This window comes from Otolemur garnettii, unplaced genomic scaffold (assembly GCF_000181295.1).
Source record: "Otolemur garnettii isolate 467f Iridium unplaced genomic scaffold, OtoGar3 scaffold00230, whole genome shotgun sequence".
Lineage (NCBI taxonomy): Eukaryota > Metazoa > Chordata > Mammalia > Primates > Galagidae > Otolemur > Otolemur garnettii.
This window is the reverse complement of record NW_003852625.1, coordinates 1,958,515-1,968,161: the sequence shown is the minus strand read 5'-3', so window position 1 is coordinate 1,968,161 and position 9,647 is coordinate 1,958,515. Positions and strand designations below refer to the sequence as shown.

General features: G+C 42.1%; 1 pseudogene; it reads left to right on the top strand.

Moving 5' to 3' along the window:
• The first annotated feature begins 1,918 nt into the window (after nt 1–1,918).
• LOC100957593 lies at nt 1,919–3,213 on the top strand (annotated as a pseudogene).
• The last annotated feature ends 6,434 nt before the right edge of the window (nt 3,214–9,647 follow it).

The window sequence follows — 9,647 nt, the reverse complement described above, 5'->3', positions numbered from 1 at the left end:
TTCTGAGGGCTGTCTACGCACTTTATTTACTGAGTTCTTGGCTGTGCAGAAACTTTTTAGTTTGATCAGGTCCCTAAAGTGTATTTTTGACATTGCTTCAATTACCCAAGGGGTCCTCCTCATAAAATTTTCGCCCAAGCTGATTTCTTCAAGTGTTTTCCCTACATTTTCTTCTAGTATTTTCATAGTTTCGTGTCTTAAGTTTAAATCTTTAATCCAGTGAGAGTCTATCTTAGTTAATGGTGAAATGTGTGGGTCTAATTTCAGTCTTCTACAGGTCGCCATCCAGTTAGCCCAGCACCATTTGTTAAATAGGGAATCTTTTCCCCACTCAATATTTTTAATTGGCTTGTCAAAGATCAGATAACGGTAGGTGGCTGGATTCATCTCTTGGCTCTCTATTCTGTCCCATACATCTACCTCTCTGTTTTTGTGCCAGTACCATGCTGTTTTGATCACTATCGATTTATAATATAGTCTGAGGTCTGGTGATGTAATTCCTGGTTTTGTTTTTTAAAGAAGCTTGTGTGTACTGCATTTTGGAGGTTTCTGGGTAGGATTTTTTCCCAGGTAAATATGAACAGATTCCACTAGAGGGATAATACTTTTAAATATCTGAAGATGTCTCACAATTACCCTTATATACAAGACAGTTTAGTTTGTGTCAGAACAGGGTAAGTGACAACTCATATAGTGAGAATAAGATGGAGTCGGTCAGGCTAGGGCTGACATGACATAACTGGGCTGGTAAGTTTAGGTCCTATGTGAACTTCACCTCATGTCTTCCACCCTTCTTGTTTTATAAATTCAACTTTAAACTAAAAGTATATATCCAGAGTAGTTTAGGGCTATGGATTTAGGGGATTATTGTTTTTTGTTTGTTTGTTTTTTAATTAAGTCATATATACATAGATCATAAATATATTTATGTCTTTGTGAGATTCACTGTGTTGATTATTTGTACAAATTGGAGTGCTTACATCCTACAAATTAGCATAGCTTTCACCTCATTTACTTAATCACAGTGTTAAGACATTTGTGTTCTATACTTGATAGATTTGACTTGTACCCTTGCAATATGAATATTCTTCTTAGTAAAGTATCTCAGGAATGGAAAAAAATATCCAATGTACTCAGTACTACTATGAAACCAATTTATAATCACTCACACTTTCATATGAGAGATGAATCACAACCATAGCCCAGGATGAAGGAGGGAAGGAGTGGAGGATGGTAAGGGAGTGGGGTGGTTCGATGGAGGGAGGGTTAATGGAGATTAACTTTTGAATTGTAATGTTGTTGAATAAGTCAGTCATGTGTTATGTCAATTATTGTTTATTATGGATCATTGATTATGGCAATAACTGTGGTTTAAGATGAGTGTTAGTTACTGTTATTTAAGATAAAGACTAGTAGGGTTTTTGCTTTTAACTTTATGTATGAAACTGTGGTTTTAGAAATGGAAGAGCAGAATAGTCTTGGAGAGTCTACCCTCTCTGTTCTCTAGAATTGCTGGCATTCTGATGATAAAGCTTGTTAAACCTATCCCTATCTCTGCATATTGGCTGACAGTGACAGACAGCTGGACTCTCTTCATCTGGTTACATAAGTGTCAGCCCACCATCCATATAAAATATAGTACCCCAGTAGGATGTAGAACATATTAGTGTTGTTGGAATTTCTCTCTATGGTGAGTCCCTGGTCTCAGGGTTTGAAGAATGAAACCACATAATGTTCTTCACCAATATTCACCATGGTGTCAGCTTCAACAGGGTTTGGATGGAACCCAGTGCCTGATCCCCACCCAGCCGGTTGCTCACAAGCAGCCCTCCATCACCTCCTCACTGTGCCACCCCAAGCGCCCCAGGGCTGTCACTCAAGCATTTGCAGCTGCCACCACCTCTCCTCAGCTGCCGACATGAGAACTGTGTCCCCCTTGCAGGTGCACCAGAACTACCACCAGGATTCAGAGGCTGCCATCAACTGCCAACTCAACCTGGAGCTCTACACCTCTTATGTCTACCTGTTTGGGTCTTACTACTTTGACTGTGATGATGAGGCTTTGAAGAATTTTGCCAAATATTTTCTTCTCCAATCTCATGAGGAGAGGGAACATGCTAAGAAACTGAGAAAACTTTGCAACCAGACTGTGATGACTGGGTGTGGGAGGAATGCCCACATAAAACTAACTAAACGAAATGTGCTCTTTTAATTCCAGAAACTGAGCGAAAAAACTTGTAAGTATCGTGTGTTTTGTAGAAGCCTTGCTGCCTGGGAGAGCATGGCAGAGCTTGCAGGCAAGGTGGTAACAACCTCCTGCATGGGACTCTGACCATGCAGTCAGTCAGCCTGCCAGATGATGTAGCCCATCTGTGCAGGAGACATGGCTCGAAGGTTGATGTAAGTGAAAAACTTCATTGTAAAAGTGAGTGGCTTCCAAAACCACAAGAAAATAGATTCATTGAGCCTGTTTCTTGGAAACTTAATTGAGTACATGGAAGAAAAAGTTTTACTTCCCTATTTGTCCTGACCTTTAACTTTGACAATGAAAGTCAGATAATGCAGGGTTGTTTCAGATCTTTAGAGGAATAGCTTGAGGCTAGTCTTAAGATGGTTATCTTACTTTCCTGGACTTTCTGTCTTTTCTATAGTTTAAGATAAGAATAGAGAATGTTTTTAAAATCCTGATTGTATTAATGTACACAGCTATGATTTAATAAAAAGTAAATAAATAAAACCTTAAAAAAAAGAATAGAGAATGTTAAGTTTATCGATCAATGTGGTGTACATGATTAGTTTACTATATAATGTGGTCATGTATAAAGACATTTTGCTACTGCCATCCCGAGTAGTATTCGTTTCTTGCTTTCATACAATTCCAGGAACGAGCTTGCACCTGCGGCCAAGCCATCCTTCTCTCCCCTCGAGAAATCACTAACCAACAACTGGGCTGAATGCAATGGAGTGTGCGCTACACTTGGAGAAAAGGTGTGAATCAGTCACTACTGGAACTGCACAAACTGGCCACTGACAAAAATGACCCCCACTATTTGACTTCATTGAGACACATTACCTGAAATCCATTAAAGAACTGAGTGACCACATAACCAACCTGTGCAGGGTGGGAGCCTCTGATCTGGGATGTCAGAGTATCTCTTTGACAAGCACACCCTGGTAGACAGTGATGATGAGAGCTAGCCTTAGGCAAACTTCCCCATAGCCATGAGGTGACTTCTGTGGTCACCAAGGCAGTGCATGCTTCTTGGGGTTTCCTTGACCTTTTCTATACGTTGTTCCAAAACATCCACCAAAGTTCTTTCATTGGTACCATTCTTTCAAATAAAGAAATTTGGTACTTCCCTCAAAAAAACAGAATGAAACCACAGACTATGAGGATAAGCAACAGGATAGAGTTTATTGACAGGGAAAGACTGATAGAAAGAATGACAAGCAAAAGGGGAAACAGAACCTCTGGCAGCAGAGGCAGAGAAGCCAAGTGGGAAGCCCCCCCCCAGTCTTCAATCTAGGGGGTTTAAATCCTATGCTTCCAGCAGGTGGTTTTCAGAAAGTTTGCCACAATTGGCAAGGGGTCTGCCAGCAGAAAATAATCCTAAAATTAGCACAGGATTGTGGGTCCTGCAGTATTTGCCTCAGGCAAGTAATTAAGGCAGCGGTTCTCAACCCTGTGGGTCATGACCCACAGGAATTGTATTAAAAGGTGGTGGCATTAGGAAGGTTGAGAACCACTGAATTAGGGTGTGTGGTCCCTAGTTCAGGAGGAATCTCCCAGAAAGGGTGGCCTGTTTGTGCCTAGAAATGGGGGTCTGTGATGAGACTCATTTCTGAGCTCACCCAGGCCTAGAAAACAGGGGGCTCCTGTCCAGCCCTGAGCAAGGGAGCCCTGTATCATCGGGAGTATAAGTATCATTAATCACAGTAGGGGTCAGCTGGTTTTTATGTCCCTGGAGGTAGACAAATTTTTGAGTAGAGTTAATAGTTCAACAATGCCTCAGTGCCTGTAGCACAGTGGTTACAGTGCCAACCACATACACCAAGGCTGGCGTGTTAGAACCTGGCCCGGGTCTGCTGAACAACAGTGACAAGTGCAACAAAATATAGCCAGGCATTGTGGCGGGCACTTGTAGTCCCTGCTACTTAGGAGGCTGAGGTAAGAGAATCGCTTGAGCTCAAGAGTTTGAGGTGTCGTGAACTGTGATGCCACAGCACTCTACCAAGGGCAACGTAATGAAACTGTCTCAAAAAAATAAATAAATAAATAAAAATAAATAGTTCAACAAAACAAGATGACACATTTCTGAAGAGAATAAACTGACTATTATGGCCAAAGAACCTCAATATTATTATCTACTTCTCACTGGCTAGGTCTTATTAATATTATAATAACTTTAGCAGAAGCATACTGATAATGTGACGTCAAAGTCCATTTTCACAAGGATGAAGGTTGGGATTTAACAATAAGAGGGGAGTTTAAGTGCAGGAAGGGAGACTCTGCTTTCGGAAGTTTTTAAAGCAGCGGTTCTCAACCTATGGGTCCCAACCCACAGGAACTATTAAAGGGTCACGGCATTAGGAAGGTTGAGAACCACAGGTTTAAAAGAATTGCTATTAAATTATTCTCAGCAGGTCTTGGTAGATGTTAGATACAGCAGTCAGTGAAACTCAAAGCAGTATCTAGGACCTGTGAAAAACTTAAAGGTGAATTTTGTTTTTCCTTAAGTGGCAAAAGACAGTCATAGAGGTTCCAAATAATAAGATGAAGACAATGGTGATCATATTGTTACTGAAAGTTCAGCACTTGTTCTGGAAGACACATCAAAAAACACACAAGAACAAGTGGTTCTTGAGAAAGAAAAGGAAATTTATTACTTTGCTGGCAAAGAAGGAAAAATGATGACTGTACATCTCAAAATACAAATTTTTCCTACACAGAAGCAGAAACACAGACTTTTTTTTTTTTTGAGACAGAGTCTCACTCTGTCACCCTAGGTAGACTGCAGTGGCATCATAGCTTACAGCAATTTCAAACTCTTGGGCTCAAATGATTCTCTTGCCTCAGCCTCCCCAATAGCTGGGACTATAGACAGCCACCACCAACACCTGCCTTGGTTTTTTTTCTAATTTTAGTAGAAATGGAGTCTTGCTCTTGCTCAGGCTGATCTCAAACTCCTGACCTCAAGCAAACCACCCACCTAGGCCTCCCAGAGTGCTAGGATCACTGGCATGAGCCACTAAGTCCAGCATCACAGATCTCTTAAGAGAGAGGTTCTAGGTCCAGACGTGGTGGCTCATGCCTATAATCCTAGCACTCTGGGTGATTGAGAAGGGTGGATTGCCTGAGCTCACAGGTTCAAGACTAGCCTGATCCAGAGTAAGACCTTTTCTCTAAAAAATTACCAGGCATTGTGGCAGATGCCTGTAGTCCCAGCTACTCTACTTGGGAGGCTGAGGCAAGAGAATCACTTGAGCCTAAGAGTTTGAGGTTGCTTTAAGCTATGATGCCAGGGCAATGTACCAAGGGCAACAAAGTGAAACTCTGTCTCCAAAAATAAGAGAGAGGGTCTATTGTTATTCAACTGCAGTTAATGTCCCATATCAGATGAAGACACAACTGTGATCTCTGCTACCCACCTGGGAGCCACCTCTGCCAATCAGTCAGGCCCCAGTCTCCTGATCCACCTTGCTACTGCGAAATAAAAGACCTTTCCCTGCTCCTCTGAACTACCATCAAAAGCAGGGATGCATGTCTCAGTTTCTCTATTTCGAAAAAAGTTAAAGAGACAGAAAATATTTTCGCTACTTTTTCAGGCCATTTCCTCTATTACATATTCCCCACTCTCAATTTTACACTTCCATATCTATGGGAGGGAGGGGTGGCTACTCTGTTTCAATATTAGTGTTTGAGAGTGTGATGTAGTGTAATAATAGGTCATTTGATTAGAAAGGTTAGTGATCTAAGCTTTGTTTTGTTTTTTTGTCTGTTTGTTTGTTTTTGTTTTTGCTGGGGCTGGGTTTGAACCCACCACCTCTAGCATATGAGGCCGGCGCCCTACTCCTTTGATCTACAGGCGCCACCCAGTGACCTAGGCTTTTGGTCCCCTCCCCTGAAAGGTTCCCTAAAACATTACTGAAATGAGGCTGGGCATGGTGGCTCACACCTGTAATCCCAGCACTCTGGGAGGCTGAAGGTGGTGGATCCCTTGAACTCAGGATTTTGACCCAGCCTGAGCAGGAGTAGAGACCCTGGATCTACTTAAAATAGAAAAAGATTAGCTGGGTATAATCTTGTTCTGTTGTCTTTGGTAGAAGTTCTAAAGACAGCAGCTTGTTTTGTCTAATGCAGAAACTGTCCACTTATACAGTGGCTTTCAGTGGTTTGTAGAGGATTCCTAGGAATCCTTAACAGTTAAGTGCTTCTGATGAAATGGATGTCCATTAGAATAGGAGTGTTGGGGGTCAGGGGCCCCAGTTCCCAGAACCCAGTTGCCCTGGTTCAAATTACTCAGCTGAGCGCTAGTAGAGTTCAAACGAGGCACAACGGTAACAGACTGCAAAAGTGAATGGAAATTGAGAATAAACCTGGAGTGGCTCAGGCAGTGTGGATAGAAAGTAAAGGTAACCTACACAAGTTTCAGGGTAATGAAGAGAGATTTCATTTAAGAAGAAAAAAGAAAGTTTAGAGCACTTCCAAAGAGAGTTGGAAGCAGGTCCTTCTCATGGAGGAGAAAAAGTGTGAGAGAGACAGCGAGGCCTTTCTCTTTCCTTTTAAAAATGGCTGCAAGACTTTCATTGGCCTCTCTGGGCCTCCAGGCAGTATTGCTCTTTCCTATTGGTCATTGATGGTCTCTTTCTATTGGTCATTGGTTACCTAGGTGACTTCATATCCACATTGTTCTGGGACCTCCAGACTTCCAGGTTCAAGAGGCCAGGTTTTCTTTTCACCCTGCTTAAAGCCCCCTTTTTAGTGTCCCTTCTCAAGGAGGAAATCATGTACACTTTTTTGTAAGGAATTTAAAAAGTTAATTTAATTGTTGTAAAATACACTTTTTTTTTTTTTTTTTTTTTTTTTTTTGGAGACAGGGTTTGTCTCTTGCTTCTTTGGCTAGGGTGTTGTGGTGTCATCATAGCTCACTGCAACCTCAAACTCCTGGGAGCCAGCTATCCTCTTGCTTCAACCTCAAGGTACACTTCTTAAGTTAAATATTTTATTTTGGCTCTGCACCTGTGGCTCAAGCGACTAAGGCTCCAGCCACATACACCTAAGGTGGCGGGTTCAAATCCCCAGCCCGGCCCACCAAACAACAATGATGGCTGCAACCAAAAAATGGCCAGGCGTTGTGGTGGGCAGCTGTAGTCCCAGCTACTTGGGAGGCTGAGACGGGAGACTCGCTTGAGCCCAGGAGTTGGAGGTTGCTGTGAGCGTGATGCCATGGCACTCTACCCAGGGGGGTAGCTTGAGGCTCCATCTCAAAAAAATATATATATTTTATTTTTTCCTGATGTGGTGATGGGCAAAAGATTTTTGTCCCTGCCAAGTCTCCCATCAATAGTTAAAGGTTTTATATATGATAGATACAAAAAGAAAAATGAAAACAAAAATTAATAATGTCTCAAGATGACTGTATTGGACACATGAATGATAAAAGCTAGGCCAATAAACTAAAGATGACCTCTTGTCTGTGTAAATATCTCACTGAGAGGTACTGCTTATAAACCTGTTAATCAGATGTAGAACTGTTAGGATGGGAAACCCCAGTAGGTGCTGAAAGGGAGGCACTCGACCAGCAGATTTCACAGACCACCAAGACTTGTATGAAAGGTCTTTATTGGTGGGGGAGGGAGGCTGCAGCGCAGCACTAAAGAGGAGAGAAAAGAGAAGAGAAAAGAGGAGAGAGAAGTGGAGAGAGAAGGGAGGGGTTGAGAGAGAGAGGAGAAACGTACCCTTATATAGGAAAGTCTCAGAATGGTGACAGGATGGTGGGATAACCAATAAGGAGTTACTGCTCCAGCGGAAAGAGCCAGTAGGGGCAAGCAGTGGGTAATTGGAACAGGGTGATGAGGTAAGCGGGCCATACCCTGTGCTTGGGAAGGAGTTGTAACTTTAAGAGCAGGAAGGGGCTTTCTGGAGAAGAAGCTTTCTGAGGCAATTATCTAACAGGTGCTGTACATTGGATGACAAAAGAATTTCTCCAGGCCAAGATTAGGATATAAAAGTATATTTTATAGTTTAGAAGGGGGAAGAAGAAAGGGAGAGAGAAGAGAGCAGAGACCAGGGAGATGAGATGATATCCCAAAGGAATTTTAAAAAAGGAAAAATGGCTGCTCTGAGGTTCAGAGGGTACCTGAATTTAAGGGGGGACAAAGAAGATAACTGTAGCCAAATTGACAGGGTATTGTGAATGTGAATGCTGGGTCCATTTTTCCTCTAACAAGGTTGAAGACAGGTTTTTTTCCAGGTGTTTCCAATCCCAAGGCCTAATAGTTCATATTCCATTGTTCTTAGGAGTCACTCAGGAATCATTTAAAGCTATGGAAACAAATTCTAAAAGGTTAAGGAGCTTGTGAAATGTAAAGAGAAATAATTTACATATATTATGGATCTGCTGGGCTCCTCAATGGTTTGTGAAAACAGAAATCCATTTGGGGAGGGCTGCTATTAAGAGAGAGAAAGCAAGAAGAGATCTTAATCCTTGTTGAAAAATAATGAGTTAGGCTAGGCACCTTTGGTCAGGCCTGTAATCCTAGCACTTTGGGAGGCGGAGAAGCTCTGGAGTTCCAGACCAGCCTGAGCAAGAGTGAGATTTTGTCTATACTAAAAATAGAAAAATTAGGGTGGCGCCTGTGGCTCAGTGAGTAGGGCATTGGCCCCATATACCGAGGGTGGTGGGTTTAAACCCGGCCCCGGCCAAACTGCAACAAAAAAACAGCTGGGCATTGTGGCAGGCACCTGTAGTCCCAGCTACTCCAGAGGCTGAGGCAGGAGAATCGCTTAAGTCCAGGAGTTGGAGATTGCTGTGAGCTGTGACACCACAGCACTCTACAGAGGATGATAAAGTGAGACTCTGTCTCTACCAAAAAAAAAATATATATAGAAAAATTAGCTGGGCACTGTTGCAGGTGCCTGTAGTCCCAGCTAGTCAGGAGCCTGAAGTAAGAGGATCCATTGAAGCCCAAAGTTTAAGGTTGCTGTGAGCTAGGCTGAGGCCACTATGCTCTAACCTGGGCAACTCAGTGAGACTCTATCTCACAAAAAAAAAAACAAAAAGAAAGAAAGAAAGAAAGAAAGAAAGAAAGAAAGAAAGAAAGAAAGAAAGAAAGAAAGAAAGAAAGAAAGAAAGGAAGAAAGGAAGGAAAAGAAAAGGAAAGAAAAGAAAAGAAAAGAAAAGAAAAGAAAAGAAAAGAAAAGAAAAAGGGAAAAGACAGAAGAAAAACTATGAGCTAATAATTTTTCTTTCTTTTCTTTCTTTCTTTTTTTTTTTTTTTTGAAACAGAGTCTCACTCTGTGGTCCTGAGTAGAGTGGCATGGCAGTATCATAGCTCACAGCAATCTCAAACTCTTGGTCTCAAGCAATCCTCTTGCCTCAGTCTCCCAAGTAGCTGGGACTACAGACTCCCACCACAACCCACAA